Here is a 19,207-nt window from a genome sequence, read left to right on the forward strand (position 1 = left end):
TTGTGCAGTCCTGAAAGAGTCCAAGGAAGAAATCCTACAAAATATTGGGCTTTACAGGTCTGGTCTGCAACAAAACCAAGTTGGTCTTTATTTTCTTTTATCTGTGACCTTGTCTAAAGCTTACTGGAGTCAGTCTTTGTATGAACCTTGATGAACTTCCAGTTAGTGTTCCTAGAAATTTTGGTTTGGCTTCTGTTATTTGAGAGAATTGTGTGGCTGTCAGGAAGTTAAACCAGGTCACAGAAAGCACTTTATTTCCATCACCTGAAAGGGAAGGAACATTGACAATTTTTGAACTTCTTAACCTTTCTTAACCCTCCTTTCTGAAATCTCTTCAGTGAGGTGGTGGAAGCCTCATCCCTGGAGGTGTCTAAGGCCAGGCTGAATGTGGCTTTGAACAACCTGATCTAGTGTGAGGTGTCTGTGCCTATGGCAGAGGAGTTGGAACTCGATGATCCTTAAGGTCTTTCTAGGCCTGACAGTTCTGTAGTTCTTTGCTGAGACACAGCAGTGTTTGGTTGTTGTTCCTAACTGAGAGTAGTGCTCCTCTGATGTCACACACAACATGAGTTGCTGGGACAGTGGAGGTTTGCCCACTGGAGAACATAAAAGATGGGTGTAGGTTGGCAGGAGAGGGCTGTCTCAGCAAGCAATATGTATACTAGAGTGAGGTGCAGCAATACATAGCTTGTCCAGCTTCCAAAATGTCCATCACCCTTTTGGGCTGTCACTGAGAAATCTCCTCTGTGGTTTTGGAAGAATATTCTCCTTGCTGCCACAAGCTTGCAGATGACACCAAGCTGTGTGGCACAGTTGACTTACTAGAGGGCAGGGATGCCATCCAGAGAGACCTGCACAGGCTGGAGAGGTGGGCCCAGGCCAACCTCATGACATTCAACAAGGTCGAGTGTGAGGTCCTGCACCTGGGTCGGTGCAACCTCAAGCACAGATTCAGGCTGGGTGGGGAATGGCTGAGAGCAGCCCTGAGGAAAAGGACCTGGGGGCCTGGGGTGATGAAAAGCTCAACAGGACCCTGCAGTGTGAGTGCAGCCCAGACAGCAACTGTGTGCTGGGCTGCAGCAAGAGCAGTGTGGCCAGCAGGGCAAGGGAGGGGATCCTGCCCCTTGGCTCTGCTCTACTGAGACCCCACCTGGAGTCCTGTGTGCAGTTCTGGAGCCCCCAGCACAAGAAGGACATGGAACTGTCAGAGCAAGTCCAGAGGAGGGCCACAGAGATGCTCAGAGGGCTGCAGCAGCTCTGCTGTGAGGACAGGCTACAAGAGTTGGGGCTCTTCAGTCTGGAGAAGAGAAGACTTTGAGGAGACCTTGTAGTAGTTTTCCTGTATCTCAAGGGGCCTACGGGAAGGCTGGGGAGGGACTATTTACAAGGGCTTGTAATGACAGGATGAGGAGGAATGGGTTTAAACTGGCAGAGGGGAGATTTAAACTGGATGTTGGGGAAAAGCTCTTTCCAGTGAGGGTGGTGAGACACTGGCACAGGTTACTCAGGGAGGCTGTGGCTGCTTCCTCCCTGGAGGTGTTCAAGGCCAGGATGGATGAGGCCTTGAGCAACCTGTTCTGGTGTGAGGTGTCCCTGTCTGTGAAGGAGGGTTGGAACTTGGGTGATCTTTGAGGTCCCTTCCAACCTAAGCCATTCTGTGATTTCAGCAACACACCAGGTGTTTCAGAGCTCAGCTAGATTCGAGTAGAACCAGAGGTCATCACAGGTTGTGAGAGAATATTTTCACAAGGGGAGAGGTTGCTGACCTGAAGTTGAACGAGCTGCTGCAGAGCAAAATGAAGTTTCTCAGAGGTGTGCCTGACAGAATCCTGGTTGGGCTTCGTATCCTGGTGTCTGTTGCAAAAGAAGAACAGCCTCATTTGAAGGCCCAACAGTGAAATGAGCTTTGGAAGATGTAGTACAAGCTGCAGATAATTCATTTGTAGTTTGCCTTTTTTTTTTCTACTTATTCTTTGCTGAAGTATTTCATTCCTCTCCTGAGTGCCCCTAGGCTTTGCAGAAGACTAAGTGGCTCTGATAAAAGGCAAGATCCTAACACTAATGAGGTAATCCTTCTTCTCTTTCTCTGTCTTTCTGGTGCTTCCAAAACAAATATTTAGGTTAAAAAAAGCTAAGAACCCCATCCCAGGCTCATAGGCAAAGTAGTCTGTCATATTTTTATTACTGCTTTAGTAAGAGTTTTCTTCACACCTGTGGCTTTAATGAGGCTTGGTCAAAGGAATGTAGGGTAGCATCACTGTGCTTGTTGCAGCTGATGACCCCTTCCAGTGGGCTTTGGATCAGACCCCAAGTTTCTTAATTTGGCAAGCAAAGGGAGTGCATAAGCAAGTAGCTGGTTTGGGCTTAGGTTTCAGAGGGGCTTTTGCAAGAGCATGCTGCATTAGACTTTCCCCACTGAGGATGTACTTTTGCTCCCCACTTTCCCATGGATTCATGGTAGGAGCAGCTGTGAGGGAAACACAGCAGGGAAATTGCAAATGCAAGGGTGCCTTTGACCCCTTCTGCTGCTTCATAGCGCTCCACCCTTTGCTCTTCCTGAGGCATGCATGCTTCCTGAGGGGACGGATGTCTGAGGTGAAAAAGGATTTGAGTGTGGCTGATATAATACTTGGGAAGTTGCTTGAAACTGAGAGAACCATGAAATGTCAGGGGCTGGAAGGGACCTCAAATGATCATCTAGTCCAGCCCCCCTGCCAGAGCAGGATCATCTAGAGCAGATCACACTCGAATGCATCCAGATGGTTCTTGAATATCTCCAGAGAGGGAGACTCCACAACCCCTCTAGGCAACCTGTTCCAGTGCTCTGTCACCCTCACAAGGGAAAAAAAATTCTGTTGAGGTTCACATGGAACCTTCTGTGTCTCAACTTCCACCCATTGCCCCTTGTCTTGTCACTGGGCATCACCAAGAAGACCCTGGCTCCATCTCCATACGTAGTTATAAACATTAATCAGGTCACTCCTTAGTCTCCTCCTCTCCAAGCTAAAAAGCCCCAACTCCCTCAAACCCAGAGAAGTCAAACTGATATTGATTAAAGAAAAAAACCAAACAAACACAAAAAAAACCAAACCCAAAAAACCCCAAACAAACCTCCAAGCACGACAATTTAATCTTTTTTTAATTGAAGTTATATCACAGAATCAGAGAATCTTATGGGTTGGAAGGGACCTCCAGAGATCATCCAGTCCAACCCTCTGCCAAAGCAGGATGCCTTAGGGTAGTTTGCACAGAATGCATCCAGGCAGAGTTCAAAAGTCTCCAGAGAAGGAGACCTCTCTGGGCAGCCTGCTCCAGGGCTGTAAAGAAGTTTCTCCTCGTGTTGAGGTGAAACTTGCTCTGTTCCAGTTTGTAGCTGTTGACTCCTTGTTTTATTGCTGCTGACCACCGAAAAGAGATTGGCCACAGCTGCTTGACACCCACCCCTCAGATATTTGTACACATGGATCAGATCTTCTCTCATTCTTCTCTTCTCCAGACTAAACAGCCCCAGGTTTCTCAGTCTCTCTTGATAGGGGGAGATGCTTAAGTCCCCCAGTCATCCTCATATCTCTATTTCACCTCTTCTGTTGGTTTTGCCTGTATTTTGCTTGGGTGCTTGGGAAAAAAAAAGAGCAAGCAGCCTTTTTGGGTTGTTTTATATCCTGAACCTATACACATAGCTGTTTACAATAATATAGGAAGTTAAATCAGCAAGTGTCCCAGGTTAGGATGGATCCCTCCCCCAGTAGAATAACTCACCACAACACAGATGTTTTTGGAAAGTCAGAGAAAGGTGAAATTGTATTTCTTATAGTTTAAATATAACAGTATAAAGAGAGATAAACTACTAGAGAAAAACTATAATAACCTTAAGGAAGTTGGGGAAGGGGTCAAGCAGCAGCAAAGTGGCAAAAGCAGAAGCAGCTGAAACAGCAGCAGGGGAAGACAGCAGGCAGGCACAGCTCAAGCAGCAGAAGCCAGCAAGGGGAAAGAACAAGCTGTGCTTCTAGATATAAAGCTCTCGATGCTCCAATGAAATGACATTAACTTGCCCATTGTTGCTGTTATGTGGCCTATCCCTGGAATGTTCGCCTCTCCCCTATGTCTGAGCTAGAAAATCAGCTCCAACAGCCTCAGCAAGCCGGGGGGAAAAAGACTTTCTTGTTTTCCATGGCACTGTCCTTAAAGCCTTAGCTATGACTTCTTTCCTCCAACTGAGGTGGATTTGAATGCTATTGTCTTAAAGCAGAGACTCAAGAATCAAATCATTGAATACATTTATCCTTTGAAATGCCTCTGTCACTTGAAAATGCCATGTGTACAGTGCAGCTGTCTGACTTCTCAGGGTTACAAAGGGGGATGACCACGTGAAGCCTATAAACAAGACTGTAACTTCCACGTGTAAAATTTCAATGTTTGTTTCAAATATTTTGAGACTCTCCTTTGCTGTAAAAGAGTGTTTGCTTGCAAAAGCTCCCGCTCTTCGATGGTCACAAGGAGTTTTGTAGCATTTGTCATGATTTCTGTTCACATGCTCTTCCACAAGCCTGAATAATGCAGCATGGTCTTGGTGTCAAACACTCCTGCTTTTTAGCCTTCAATCCACTTTTCCTCCCCTACCATATGGCTATATTTTGGGGATTTGCACCTTGTTTTTATCACAGGATGTTAGGGGTTGGAAGGGGCCTCCATAGATCTTGAGTCCAGTGGCCCTGCCAGAGGATGACCATAGAATCTAGCTCAGATCAGACAGGGCTTGAAAGTCTCTAGAGGAGACTCCACAACCCCGCTGGGCAGCCTGTTCCAGTGCTCTGTGACCCTCACAGCAAAGTTCTTCCTCATGTTGAGGTGGATCTTCCTGTGCTGTAGTTGATATCAATTGTCCCCTGTCCTATCGCAGGCCACAATTGTGAAGAGTTTGTCCCCTCTCTCTTTGACCCCCCAGCCCTCAGATATTTGTAAACATTGATTAGATACCCTCCAAGTCTTCTCTTCTGCAGACTAAACAGCCCCAGGTCCCTCAGCCTCTCCTCACAGGGCAGTGCTCCAGCCCCTTCATCATCTTCATAGCTTTCCCTTGGACTCTCTTCAGTAGATCTCTGTCCCTCCTGAACTGGGGAGCCCAAAACTGAACACAATATTCCAAGTGAGGTCTCAGCAAGGCAGAGTAGAAGGGGAGGAGAACCTCCCTTGATCTGCTGGCCACATTCCTCTTAATGCTCCTGAGGGTCCCATTTGCCTTGGCCAATGTGCCACAGGGGTACATTGATATCCCATGGGTAGCTTGTAGTCCTTCTTAGTATGTTATTTTTGTGTTGTGTGTTTTAGTTTTGGTTTTGCTTTGTTTTGGGTGTTTTTTTTTTTCTCTTTTTACACCATTCCTCTTCAGATGTGGGCTTCAGAGTTTCCCATTCTGAACTACCGCTGAGACACATGCTTTTGACATGTTCTTGTTGTTATTAAAACAATTCTTTGTGGCTAATTCAGCAAAGAGAAGGAAGTGATCAGCTGCTGTTGGTGTTGATGAATGTGATATCAGTTTGTCATCTGGCATTACCATTGTCCTCTTCAGCTGGTGTTCATTTGAGTTTATGGCCTTACAGAAGTGTCAGTATGTGATGCTTTTGTTTAAGTGTAGCTAGAAGAGATCTTTCAGTAGAACAATAAATCCTCTTTGTTTCAGCTCTGTGTATATTGCAACACCAGCTTGTAATATTGTGCTGAAAATTCTGTAGTCCAAACAGATTTGGTTCAGCTCAGTGGCTGCCTAGCAAATCTCCAAGGAATATTTATGAACAGATGACACCCTCAGCAGAACCAGATCGGCACACGAGAAGGCCTTTTGTTCCTGGAGGTGCTGTTTTTAAAGAGTGAGATGTAGATGCTTTTAACACTCATATCCTCTTGTCAGGAGGAGTTAGGATTTCACAGGATCTGGTTTCCCAAAGAGCACAGCACACTACCTGCATTCTCTCTTTAAACTGGAGTTGACTTCCAGCTTCAGCTGAAGTGCTGTTGGGAGGAATGCCTCTTAACAGAGACATCTGCTGTGTTGCAGACCAAAGCTGGCTGCCCTTTCCAGTAAGCTGGCAATTTAGCCCAGTGCTTTCAAAGTGAAAGTGTGAAGGATGGTTCTTAGTGCAGCATAAGAAATAATCATCATGAATCTTGTTATCTTTAATAGATTTCCCACCCCCCTTCTCTTTTAGGTCTTAAACGATTCTGTTAGAAGAGGGAAGTTTGAAAATCTTCCTGGCTTCACTTCTTGAACTTTCCAATTGCTGATGCTGGCAAGACAGACTAGGACCTTGCTCCAAGATGACCAGTGATGACTTCAGAAAGGTATGCTTGCCATCTTTTGTATGTTCAACGCATCCTTAGCCTGACAGTGGCCCTATGGGGGCAGTGGAGAAGCAAAGAATAATTACTGCTGTGCAAGGTGATGAGATGCTGCAAGGGATCTTTGCAGGCCTCACAGTAGGCATTTGAAGTTACATAAGTACATTGCTGGGCTCTGTCACCAAAAGAACTTGGGAGAGGTTTGTGTGTGTGACAATTCATAATGTCATTGTATGCTTAGCTGCCAAGTTTAGTGCCTGTTAGTGTATAAAACCAGATCTTCTGCATAATCTTTGGTGCTCCAAGTTGCCAAGATCTCAAGGATGTGTACCATGAGTCTTTTCAGTGTTTGGCTCATCCACACCTACACCTGTAGATCATCTCCAGAAAGCTACTCAGTCATCAGTGAATGTAACTATTGCACTTATCTGTGCTCTTTTATTGCTGTCTATAGTTGAGAAGGGCTGCAGGATGATCACTGCTATTCACCTGGCTTTGCATCACTGATGGGAAAGAGAAAGGGCACTCTGAGCATGCTGCAACTATGGATTCCTTCATTTTCTTCTTGCACCATTTGAAAAGTGGTCTTTGATAAGAATTCTGTGGAGGGGTCCAAAACAAGCAATGTTGAGCTCGTGTGGGGCTTTCTTTTTAAGTCTGTAAGAGCAATGAATGTTAGTTGCTAAAAAAAGTATTTTGCAATGGGAAACAATTTGTGGGGTTTTGTGGTGTGTGTGGTTTTTTTTTTTTTTATTAATGGCTTCCCTGCTTTCAAATAGAGAGTAAAAGAAGTACTTGTAGAAGGACAGGGCTGTGGCATTGCTACATCTCTAATGTACAGGTCGGGTGCATTGCTCTTTCCTCTCAGTTGAGAATGCTCATCTTGTTACATGTACCAGGCAAAACACAGTGGAGATTCTTTGTGGGCCATGCTTTTCTGGGATGGAAGAGGAGAAAGGCTGGAATTAGACCAGGCACAGCCCCGGGAGAAGTGGAGTGAGGGGGCTGAGACAGTAGGAGGCATTTTCTGGCCGCTGTCAAAGGGTCTCTGGTCACTGTCCAGTCTTGTGAAGGTGTAAAAATACAACAAACCAAAACATTCAACCAATTCTTTCTGAAACTAATGAAAAGAGGCAGATTGGTAGGTTGTGTAGTGTGTCTCAAATGAAAAAAAAACAAAGCAAGATCAGCTTCTAGAAGAAGGAAAAAGTAGTGGAACAGGCTCCCCAGCGGAGTTGTGGTCTCCTTCTCTGGAGATTTTCAAGATGCATCTGGATGAGTTCCTGTGCAACTTGAACTAGATTCTATGGTCCTGCTGTGCCAGGGAGTTTGGACTTGATGATCTGTGGAGGTCCTTTTCAACCCCTAACATCCTGTGATTCTGTGAAAATAAAAGGCATGTAGCCAATGTGTTGCACAACCTACTTATTTCCTACTTTGTGCTGAGTAATGATGGCCCTTTATCTGACCTTGTACATCTCCACAGTCTCTTTTAAGGCCAGTAAAACATGCAAAGGTGACACAGTGCTGAGTGTTTATGTGGCCAAAAGCTTATCACAGAGGATATTTGAGCGTGAATTGATTAGCCTGTCAAGTATTTTGATCCTTAGCTATGTGGACTACCTGCTCTTGAGTACTTGCAGTAACGTTTTGTTTTGTAACAGTAAGGAAACCTGTGGCAACTATCCCTGAAGTCAAAGCAAGCAGGTAGGCAGCTTTGCAGCTTACTTCATCCAGTAGTATCTTACAGACTTTAATACTGAAATGGGAAATAAATTCCTTCCAGAAAAAAAAAAGTGCAGATAGAAATGAAAAATCTTCAAGTTTGTCATCTTAGAGCAAAGCTGAGTGATAACAAAAAGGTGAAATACCAAACGTGGCTTCATTTTTTGTCTGTCATTCTAAAGAGTTTCTGGCCCTTCAAGAAAGATTTGCATGATAATCCCAAATTAAAAGGAGTTGAGTATGTGATTAATGTTTTTAAAATAGTGAGTGCATCCCATTTGTAACGTTCTTCCATTAGGTTGGCCATGGAGGCCTTATTTTATCTGCTGCTTTGCAAGGCTGCCTGTATTTTACTTATGTACTGTATCCATTTGCATTCAATGCTTCCATCTCTGTTTAGTCCACAGAAGAATTTTGATCCCTGGCAAGATCGTTAAACTGTATTAATATATGTTTAATTAAATCTTTAACTAGATGTGATAGATTACTGTATGTGTAATTATAAAGAATCAACAAGTCAAATAATGATAAAGGAGGAGAATGAAATTACTTGTGTGAGTGAGATCAAAGGTAATGTTAAGAGGACTCGCATAGGTGCCCTATTTCACCTTTTTTCAAGGTGCTGCAGACTACAATTAAGACTGCCACAGAACCATCATCTGTCCTCACCCATTGCTGCTCATCTTGCTGCAGTAGGGGTGGAAAGAAGTTATTTGTACCTGTGGCTGTTTCTGCAGGTTATTATCCTGACAGAGCCGGTGTGAATAAGAAGTTGGCAGTGGGAGAAACTACTTTCTGAGAAAGGAGTTTGTAGAAGAGAAATAGCGATTCTTGGTTCACGTGATGGTGATTGTGCCTTAAAAAAGTCTTCATGTTTTGACAAAAGTGGTGATTTCTGCAGTGCAATTAAAACCTGGCTCAACAGAGGACTAAAGGCTCACCTTTGTGTTAAGCAGGTGCTTTGGTGCTTTCCTGGACACAGGTCCACAGACAGGAATGTAAAAAAGCTTGCCCAGGTCAAACAAGTAACAGGAGCTCGAGGATGTTGAGATAGGCTGGAGAGTTGGGCAGGGAGAAAAGGAATGAAATTCGGTAAGGGCAAGTGTAGAGTCCTGCACCTGGGAAAGAACAGCCCCATGCATAAGTATAGGTTGGGGACAGACCTGGAGGGCAGTGAAGGGGAAATAGACCTGAGGGTCCTAGTGGATGAAAGGTTGATCATGAGCATGTAATGTGTATATTGTGTCCAGTTCTGGGCCCCTCAGTTCCAGAAGGACTTCAAGTAACTACTTGAAAGAGTTCAGCACAGAGTCACAAAAATGATTAAGAGATTGGAACATGTTCCTTACAAGGAGAGCCTGAGGGAGCTGAGGCTCTTTAACTTGGGGAAGAGGAGACTGAGAGGTGACCTCATTCATGTTTATAAATATGTAAAGGGTGAGTGCCAAGAGCATGGAGCCAGGCTCTGCTGGGTGATGCTCAGTGACAGGACAAGGGGCAATGAGTGGGAGCTGAGGCATAGGAAGCTTCATGTAAACACAAGGAGGATTTTTTTTTTTCCCTGTGAGTGTGACAGAGCACTGGAACAGGCTGCCCAAGAGGTTGTAGAGTCTCCCTCTCTGGAGATATTCAGAGCCTGCCTGGATGCATGCCTGTGTGATCTGCTCCAGGTGCCCCTGCACTGCAGTTTTTTTTGCATTTGAATGACCTTTTGAGGTCCCTTCTAACCCCTAACATTCTGTGTTTCAAGCAGGGCAGTGGAAATTGGTCATCTTTCTGTAGATCAAATTGGAAGTGGTTAAACACAGGTAAAGAAGAACATTTTGAATACAGTGAGTAGATAAATCAGGTCTGAAGGAGGAGGTTATAGGAAAGTTCAGTAGCACCACTGGTCACCCTTTCAAGCTATATGACTGTGTTCAGGGTGGCTACATCTGGATAGAACTTTAACACATCGCTTTTGGGGGATCTAAAGATTGTAACTCTTCATGTTTGCCTGCAGACTGACTGAGAAAGACATCAATGTTCCAGTGTTCTCGCTGCAAAATGTCCCTTAATTTTTGACTGCTGATTTCATATCCTTAGTGCAATGCTTCTAAATGTTTGGAGTTGTTTTGTTTCAAAATGTTCAATTAAAGAGTACCTCAGTAAGAAGCAGTTGGGCACCGTAGGAATTCTATTTTAAAAAACCCAGAGTGGCAACAGTGGCCTTGATTGACTCAGGCAAAGAAGATCAGGAATTTCTCTGAACAGAAACTAATTGCAGGTTTGAAAGGAGTGAGTGCTTACCTAAATCAGGAGCATCCTACACTGAGTGTAGCTCAACACAGGTTTTATTCCCTTAGTTCCACTGTACCATTCTTAATGGATTGTAGTTACTGCTGGCATTGCCATGGGGTCTCTGTTCTGCTCTTGTCTCTGCCAAGATCAGACTTTGTGTCTGGGAAGTTCCTGTTGTTACTATATGCCTCAGTTTTTCTGACTTGAAAAGGAAATTAGTATATTGGAGTATTCTGGGAGCAAGGGAGAGGGAAATTTGGCATACATGATTAACGTTAGGATATTACTGTTGTATTATAGTAATGACTTGGACAGGATTGAGATATGAGCCCACGTCAACCTCATGAACTTCAACAAGGTCAAGGTCCTTCACAGGGGTCAGGACAATCCCAAGTAAAAATATAGGATGGGTGAGGAGTGACTTTAAGAGCAATCTTGAGGAAAAGGACCTGGGGATGTGCACTGATGAAAAACTCAGTGTAAGCTGTAAATAATTACTTGCAGGACAGAAGACAACTGTGTCCTGGGCTGCATCAGAAGTGCGACCAGCAGGATGAGGGAGGTGATTCTACCCCTGTAGTTTGCTCTTGTGAGACCCCACCTAGAGTACTGTGTCCAATTCTGGGGTGCCAAAGACAGAAAGGATATCAAACTGTAGGAGCAGGTCCAGGGAAGGTCAAGATGATCAGAGGGTTGGAGCATCTCCCCTGTGGGGACAGGCTCTTCAGCCTGTAGAAAAGAAGGCTCTAGGGAGACAATTGAGCACCTTTCCAGAACCTGAAGGGTGCCTGCAAGAAAGGCAGAAATGGAGTTTTTACAAGGGCTTGTAGTGATAGGACAAAGGGCAATGGCTTAAGCTTGAGGAGTGTAGATTTAGGCTGGATATTAGGAAGCAATCATTTACAGTGAGGGTGGTGAGGCACTGGAACAGGTTGCCCAGGGAGGTTGTGGATGTAGCCTCCCTGGAGGTGTTCAAAGCTAGGTTGGATAGGGCCTTGAGAGACCTGGGCTAGTGGAAGGTGTCTTTGCTGATGGCAGTGAGACTTTGAACTAGATTTGATGTTTGTCTGAAAGGATGAGAGAGTCTTCACAGAATGGCTTGGGTTGGAAGGGACCTTCATGCTATTACAATTCTGCAGTAGTTAGTACTTGTTCAAATGCTGCATCTGAATTACTTGGTATGATGGAGATTATGTTCAAGATTGTCACTTATATAGTGAAATTAGATGGGTTTGATTCTGTGACTCAATTGTAATTCATCTGCACAGGAAACAACAGTGTCTTACAGCAGTGTTTCACATGATTCAGAGTTCTGAATTCCTGTTCAGGTGAGAATGTTTCTGTCTGAGACAAATTGAGGCTTCTACTCCAGTCTTCTCGTGACTGCTCCTGACCAAATCCTTCAGCATTTAGATGCAAAATCTTAAAACTCCCAGATCAGGTTGATGATATTTCACTTTCTCATACATATTTCCCCCCAACTCTTACAAAGTTCATGATGTTCAAATCTAGTTTTGGATTAATTTTTCTATGGAAGGGTGCAAGCAATAAAGCTTAGATTAAGGGACTTGAGATGTCATTTAGAGCTGTGCTGTATTTGGCAATTTGTGTTCCTTAGGGGTTGATAGAAATTTTTTGGCAGTTCAGTTTTCACTCCTTGAGTTTTACTCTGAGCTTCAGGTTCCAATAAATCCAAAATATGAAGCAGAATTCAGTCCAAGTGAGTTAGTTTCCCATGGTTTCTGTCTGAAACAATAAATCCTTCCTCAGAGAGAGAAGGGCAAACTTCCACCTTGGTTCATCCAGATTTTCAGATGCTTTTATGAACCTGGGTTTAATTTGGGGTTTGTATGTTAAAAAGAAAACAAACCACCAAAAAACCTCTTCCCTATTTCTTCAACTCCAGGGGCTAACCCTGGCTGTGTTGGAGTTAACAGGAGTTTTTCCACTTCAATTTGCAGCAAAGGCAGCATTGCCCATGCTGAAGTTCAGCCCATATTGACCTTACAGGCCAAACACAGAGGCAAGCAGTGTGCTGAAGTGAAGTACCGATTGATTTCAGAGCTAAAGTTCAAAACATTAGAATTTCATGCTATTGCCTATTAAAATCAGGAGGATATTAGCTATCAAAAGTACTAATGACCCAGCAGATGACAATGTTCAATTGAGGAAGCGTAGCTCACTGAGATCACAGAGTTGCAGAACTTTAGAGGTTGGAAGAGACCTCCAAAGTCCAACCTCCCTGCCAAGGACGAATCCCCTAGGGTAGTTCACACAGGAATGCATCCAGGTGGGTTTGGGAAGCTGCCAGAGAAGCTGACTCCACACCCTCTCTGGGCAGCCTGCTCTAGGGCTCTCTCACCCTCACTGTAAAGAAGTTTCTCCTCATGTTGAGCTGAAATTTTCTGTCTTCCAGTTTGTAGCCATTGCAAGAAACTGCAAAAAGATGCATCTTACTTTGTTTGCTTCCCCTGCATTTTAAATGAAGGCTCTTTGGCTGCCTTAAAAACTCACATGCCCACTTGCCCAGCACTCACTGTACCATCTGTACACACAGCACATAGACTAAACCCTGATTTAAAAGAAAAGATTGTTCTGCTCTACCACTGAAACCGGAGCAAAAACCTGCCTGTGTAATCGATCCTGATTTAATAAAGAGCCTTGTCAATGCCTTTGAGACAGCTGTACACGATGACATGGGGACATCAGGACACTTGCTGGCTTGCCTTAATTGGCATGGCAACATAGCTTCTTGGCCTGGCACACCGGATCGAAAATTGAATTTACAAAATCAAACTGTAGTTATCTACATTCCTTGATGTCCTCCCAGGTGAGCTACTGGGCTTCATGCTAATAACTTCTAAAGCAAGCAAACTTTAGCTAATTATGTGCTAGTTTATTCTCCCTTGCTAAATTTTGGCAGGTTGCTTCTGTAAATTATGAAAAATAAATGTGAAATATGCAGATGTCTTTTGTTTGAAGCAGATGTTTGGTCCTCCATGCCAGAATCTAATCAGCTGTTTCCCTGGAGTTTGGTGGGTGTTTTTTTTCCTACTCCCACCCCCAATATTGTCCAAGAGCTTTATGAAAACATGAGGGGTTGGGGGAGTATAGAACAATAGGACATTACTTTAATTTCCAACTACCAGACTTCAAGGAGGCTTGAGGTAGATTTTTAGGGTGTTGTCTTCTCTGGCTGAAGCCCCAGCAAATGCTGGCAGAGGGCCCAAAAGGCACAATATTGTCTGAGGAAGGCAGAATGCAAGTGCAGCCTTGCCTGTAGTGGGAAAGGTGGCTTTCAGTTGGGAGTGAACCAGAGAAAGCTGGCTTTGAAGTCTTGATGGTACTGTGTGGCTGTGACCCACCACTTGTGTAGTTGCCCCATGGGGAACCTCATGGATGGGGCAGCTACAGACCCCCGGATCATAGTGCAGCTGTGGGGTGGCAAGATCTCTTTCTTTCCCTGATGCCCCAAATCACTCGCTCCCATGTTCTGTTGCTTACAATATGGCATGGAAAGAGGCTGAATTAGGCAGTGTTGCACTCTGTGGTGCCTGGCTGAACTAGATGATGGAGCTTAGGAGGGCTATTGCAGTGCTATTGCCACCTCATCCAGCACTGCCCTGCAGGGTGATGGCTGAATCTGCTCTTATGGGTGATGACTTGGAGTCTCCTGGTTATAAAAGCTTCTGAAAATGAAGCTTTCAGTGGGTAGAAGCCTGGTCCATGCAATACTGGTGTGTTCAGTAGAAGCCTGGTCATACTTTGCCTCTGGCCTACTACATAGCATAAAGAGCAGTTGAGGGAACTGGGATTGCTTATTCTGGAGAAGAGGAGGCTGAGAGAGACTGTGTTGCTCTTTGCCACTACCTGAAAGGAGACTGGAATGAGGTGGGGGTTGGTATCAGGTGATAGGATGAGAGGAAATGGTCTGAAATTGTGCCAGGGAGGTTTAGGTTGGATATCAGATTCTTTTTTTCCTGAAAAAGTGTTCAGGCAGAATAGATTGCCCAGCGAAGTGGTGAGGTCACCATCCCTGGAGGTGTTCAAGGAGTGTATGGACATGGCACTTTGGGGCATGGTTTTACAGCCGTGGTGGTGTTAGGTTGATGGTTGGACTTGACAATCTTAGAGATCTTTTTCGACTGAAATAGTTGCAGGATTTTATGACTTCCAATCCACAGCTGTGCTGATGTAGCAGCTGTGCCTCCCTTGCTATGGCACTCTACCCTCCCAAGAAGCATTTCTGTCTCAAAAGCAGCAGTTACAACAGTTAGAAACTAACATAAAGTGTAGAAAAGGGCCCAGATGAAGATCCCTTGAACCTTGAGAAACATCCTCCCTGCCATTACTGCTCCATCAGCCTCATCAGAAGTTCAGTAATATGAGTAATAATTATTGCTTTAGTACAGTGCTCAGCACCTGCTTTGTTATTTTTACTTACGGCTCTCACAGTGCTTGATGGTGCACTGATTTAAACTTCCAGCACTCCTACAGGGTAAGTATCATCATCCCCACTTTGCTTACAGCAGGCACAGAAATAGGATAAGTGATTTCTTTTTTTCGAAAGGAGAAGAGAAGAGTTTTGTGTTTAAGAGACTTCCTAGGGGTTGGCATCCTGGTTTTGTTAGTCCATGTCACAGCCTCCTACTGGAAGCAATTTTCCAGCTACCATCAGAGCTCTTGTGGATCAGCAGAGAGGGAGGTATTTCTGCTCCACACTGCTGGGATTTGTCTCTGGCTTCAAAGCACTTCATTTCTGGGTGGATCTGCTGATCACTTCCAGAACTTGCACTGTTCTATTAGGTGCTTGAAGCTGAATGGCAAACAGTTGCCTTTATTGATAACAACTGAGCATCTCTGAGAACTAAGAGGTGCAGAGTAGCGAGCAACTTCTGAGCAGTAAGGACTTCTGTAGTATGTTTCTACTGTTCTTTTATATTTTTTTTTCCTTATATTTTTTTCCACAATGGCTGAAGCACAAATCAAAAGCCTGTTGTGGTAGGTGCTTTGGAAGCAATTAAAATGAATAGTCCTTGCCCCAGGGACACAGGTCTTGAGATTGTGGCAAGATGCTCTTTGCTTGTGAATAGATTGCTGGAAGGAAGGATAATTCAGCAGTCGAAGATTGCTGGGGAATGTTTTTTTTTAACAGTAAAGCTGAAGGAGGAGAAAGAACCATTGCCTCTCTTTTTCATTTTTTCTTGGTAGCTTCTTAATATTTAGGGTGGAAAGAATCAATTTTTGATCCTTAAGAAAGCATTTGTTTGAAGCGACTGCATCACCAAGGAGTATTTTGTTTTTTAAAGGAATGGTTGTGAGGCAGTGTGAATCTACAGCCCTTTGATTATGCAGAAAAAAAGAAAAATAATTGTACAAATCAAAATAAATTTGCCTGAGCAATTTAAAATAATTAACCTTTGACAAACCTCCCTCTCTGCTTAATGGAATAGTAACTATATGAATAAAAGATAAGTCGTGACATTCAATGAATTACAATATTCATCCCATAAATTACAGGATAAGAGAGCAGTATCATCTACATTTTTCTAACTCTAAAATGTCCTGAACAGTAGCCCCCCTCTACTCTTCAGGTTTGGGTTTGTTTCCCCCCCCTCCCCCTCTATTTCTTTGAGATCTGTGACCCCCTTTTTTAATGAAAAGCTTCCCAAGTGATGTTAAGTTTCCACAGTGTCCACAAAGGCTGTGACCCAGACCTGCTCTGCAAAGGGAGTTTTTTGCCTTAATGGGAAACCTGTGCTACAAAGGGATTCTCCTGAACAGTAACAGTAAGTGCAAATTATGATCCTGGGAGTCTCCTGCTATATAACCAAGTACAATGCCAATAAACCAGGGGTGTAAACCACATGAGCATATGGACAAAATATGGTCTGAATGGCATGATTATGCTTCTCAGGACATAATGAATTCATCCCAAGGTGCAACTGTACATCTGTTGTTATAGTGTTCACGATAGCAAACACTACAGTTAAGGTTGCAGTTTAACTCAAATTACAGCCACCTGTTTCCGTTCACTAACAACTTTCTTAAAAATGATTCCTTATGGACTGATTCACATTAGCCCTAAAATGGTCATTCACTTATATATTTATTTGGGGGAAAATCTGTTTGATTTACAGCAAGCTGTAAGATTTCAGACACACCCTCCTGCCGCCCTCTCCCCTCTGTGATTATCACCAAAGCATTTCCTCCAAACTAAATCAAACTCTCTGGCTTTTAAAAAACTGAACTGACTCATATTGATTGGCATGGGGTTTGGGTTGGTTTTTTGGTGTGTGAATATTGTGTAATTGGGCTTTCTGTGACTCACTTTGTGACTTTTGATGTGGAGTGGTAATGCATAGAAACAGATCTGAAAATGATGCTGTAGTTGCTTAGAATGGGCTGCCCAGGGAGGTGGTGGAGTCACCATCCCTGGGGGTGTTCAAGATAAGACTGGATGAGGCACTTAGTGCCATGGTCTAGTTGACTGAATAGGGCTGGGTGCTAGGTTGGACTGGATGATCTTGGAGGTCTCTTCCAACCTGGTTGATTCTATGAATTTAGGGGTCTTGCCAAGACTATTTCTTAGTGTCTGTTCCTATTGTGTAGTCCATAACTGTTGCTTACCTGACAGCCTACCTTTTTTTTTAGCTGGGATAAATACAAAATACTGTCTTCAGAGACTGGAGAGGAAGGGTAGGATGCTTGAATCTTGACAATTTATATCAAGGAAGATAAACTTCTTTCCAGAAAGTTTGCCACCCATCTTGGAGGGATGAGGTACAGAAGAGACTATCAGCTGCTCTAAACCAGGCTGGATGTTAGGAAGAAGTTCTGGGCAAAAAGAATGATTGGCCATTAAAATGGGCTGCCCTGGGAGGTGTTTAAAAAGAGACTTGATGTGTCACTTGGTGTCATAATTTAGTTGAGTAGATAATGTCAGGTGACAGGTTGGACTTGATGATCTTGAAGGTCTTTTCCAACCTGCTTGTTTTTGTGAAAAACATTAAAAAAGGTCAGGAGAGGAAAATGTAGTTTCAGGTCTGCAGACATGTTCTTTTTCAGCGACCGTCTTAGTTTTAATACGAAAATCAGCTTTGCGGATGTTCAAGTAAAGGTATGCAAAGGTCAGAGGAAAGTGTTTCTGATCTTTAAACAGCAATGCATGTCTCAGCCATTCATATAGTATTTTGAAGAGCAAATGAGAGCAAATGTGATAGTTTATCAATAAACAACCAGTTCTGGAGCAACTTCCACAGTGCATCTGCTATTGAATGCCCTCTGCAATGCTTTCACCTACTGTGAGGACACATGATGATGGTTGTGGTTTCAGGTTTGGTTTGTATGTGGCAGTATGGTGAGTCTTGGGCTGTTTGGTGTGCCCATGCATTGGGTTTCATTACAAGCCCCCTCCTGACAGCTGGCCAAGTGCAGGAGGGAGATTATGTAGCTCTTGAAAAGCCAACTGTGCATGTCACAGTCGGCTCCCTCTGAAAGGCAAATGCGGAGCCTAGCGTGGAGCCTCAAGAACCATGTGAGAGTACAGGTCGATCCACGAGGGTTGGGAAGAAGAAATCTCTCCCTTGAGACTTTAGAGCATTAATACTCCATTTCTTTGGCTGTATGTTGCCTACTGCTACTCTAGGACCAAGTGCAAAGTATACTGAGGTGCAAAGGAGAAGTCACAAAAGGGAGTTTCTTTTTCACTTTTCCTGCTGTTGCTTAAGTGATCCTACTCACTAAGGACAGGAGAGTTCTCCAGTGCAAGCAAAGTGCCTCTTTCTGTCAGTAAAAGCATCATTCAGCTCTTACAGCTGTAGAATCAAAAAAGAGATCTTGTGAAGGATGCTTATGCCCATAGACTTTCTTAAGGGAAAAGCTGAGATGAGACTTGTCTAGAGCCATGCAACAAGCCAGTGCCAGATTTGGACTGGAACTGAGATCCCAACCTTGTGCTAAACACTCTGCTGCCTTTTAGGAATCAAAATCTTCTCCTGGCCCTTAAATCCTCTTTTTTTTTTTTTTTTAGAGTCCAAAGTCCAAATTTTGGGTCCAAACACTAATTTTTTTAGGATCCAAACCACACCTGTAGTCTCCAAAGCCTCATTTTAGGTGCTGAGATTTGATTTTTATGTTTTTTAAGGATCCTTCTTGTAGGTTCTAAAGCCTTACTTTTATGACTCTTAAGGCCTCATTTTTAGGGCTGTAAAACTTTATTTTTTTTCTCCTTTTTTTCTTCCTTCTCTGCAAAACCTCTGCTGAGCACACGTGAACTATTCCATTCAGCAAAGGGGCTCCACTCTCACATGTTCATTGTTAGGAGCAGGGGTGAGCATTGTGGTCAAAATTGTTGGAAACCACAAGAGATGACTGTTTTGTGTGGTTTAAAAAAAGAATAATTGAACAGTAATTCTGGAAGTTGCTGCTTGAAATGAGATGACTTGCACAGCCTTTTTGTTCGTTTGCTCTCTCTCAGCATATTTTGTACCAAGCTTCTGTTCTCTTGGGTGGGACAGAGGAAGATGCTGGCAAGATGGGCAGATGGATGGCAAGCTGCCACTCAGCCTGGAGCTTGCAGTCCACATTTACCTAGACCCAGAGGGATCTGTGTGGCATGATTTGGAGCCTAAAAGAGGAAGTGAACTTCCAGTGACTCATTTCTAATAAGTCCTTTTTCTTACCTTTGTCAAAAGGCACCTTAGTTAAACCTTGTATTAGCAGAGTTATAAAGATGCATTGGTATAATTATGCAGTAATTGCAGTATGTTATCAAGATGATTAAGGCAGCTTTTTGTGTTGTTACTGCTTAAGTTAGATGTCTGTTGTGTGTATTTGTGAGAGAAGGAAGGAGGGATTGTCC

The 19,207-nt window shown here is 43.7% G+C and overlaps 1 long non-coding RNA gene across 12 annotated transcripts in view; it reads left to right on the forward strand.

Annotated features, from left to right (window-relative positions):
* LOC135176828 (uncharacterized) overlaps window positions 1–19,207 on the forward strand; it is a 269,659-nt gene that overhangs the window by 15,757 nt on the left and 234,695 nt on the right. For 11 of the 12 annotated variants that reach the window (XR_010302839.1, XR_010302847.1, XR_010302844.1 and 8 more), the window contains exon 2: window positions 6,210–6,342. This is a non-coding gene — a long non-coding RNA (uncharacterized LOC135176828). Of the gene's footprint in view, window positions 1–6,209; window positions 6,343–8,683; window positions 9,058–19,207 lie in introns of those variants that run through there. The other variant, XR_010302843.1, reaches the window with a different exon arrangement.

This window comes from Pogoniulus pusillus, chromosome 7 (assembly GCF_015220805.1).
Source record: "Pogoniulus pusillus isolate bPogPus1 chromosome 7, bPogPus1.pri, whole genome shotgun sequence".
Taxonomy (NCBI): domain Eukaryota; kingdom Metazoa; phylum Chordata; class Aves; order Piciformes; family Lybiidae; genus Pogoniulus; species Pogoniulus pusillus.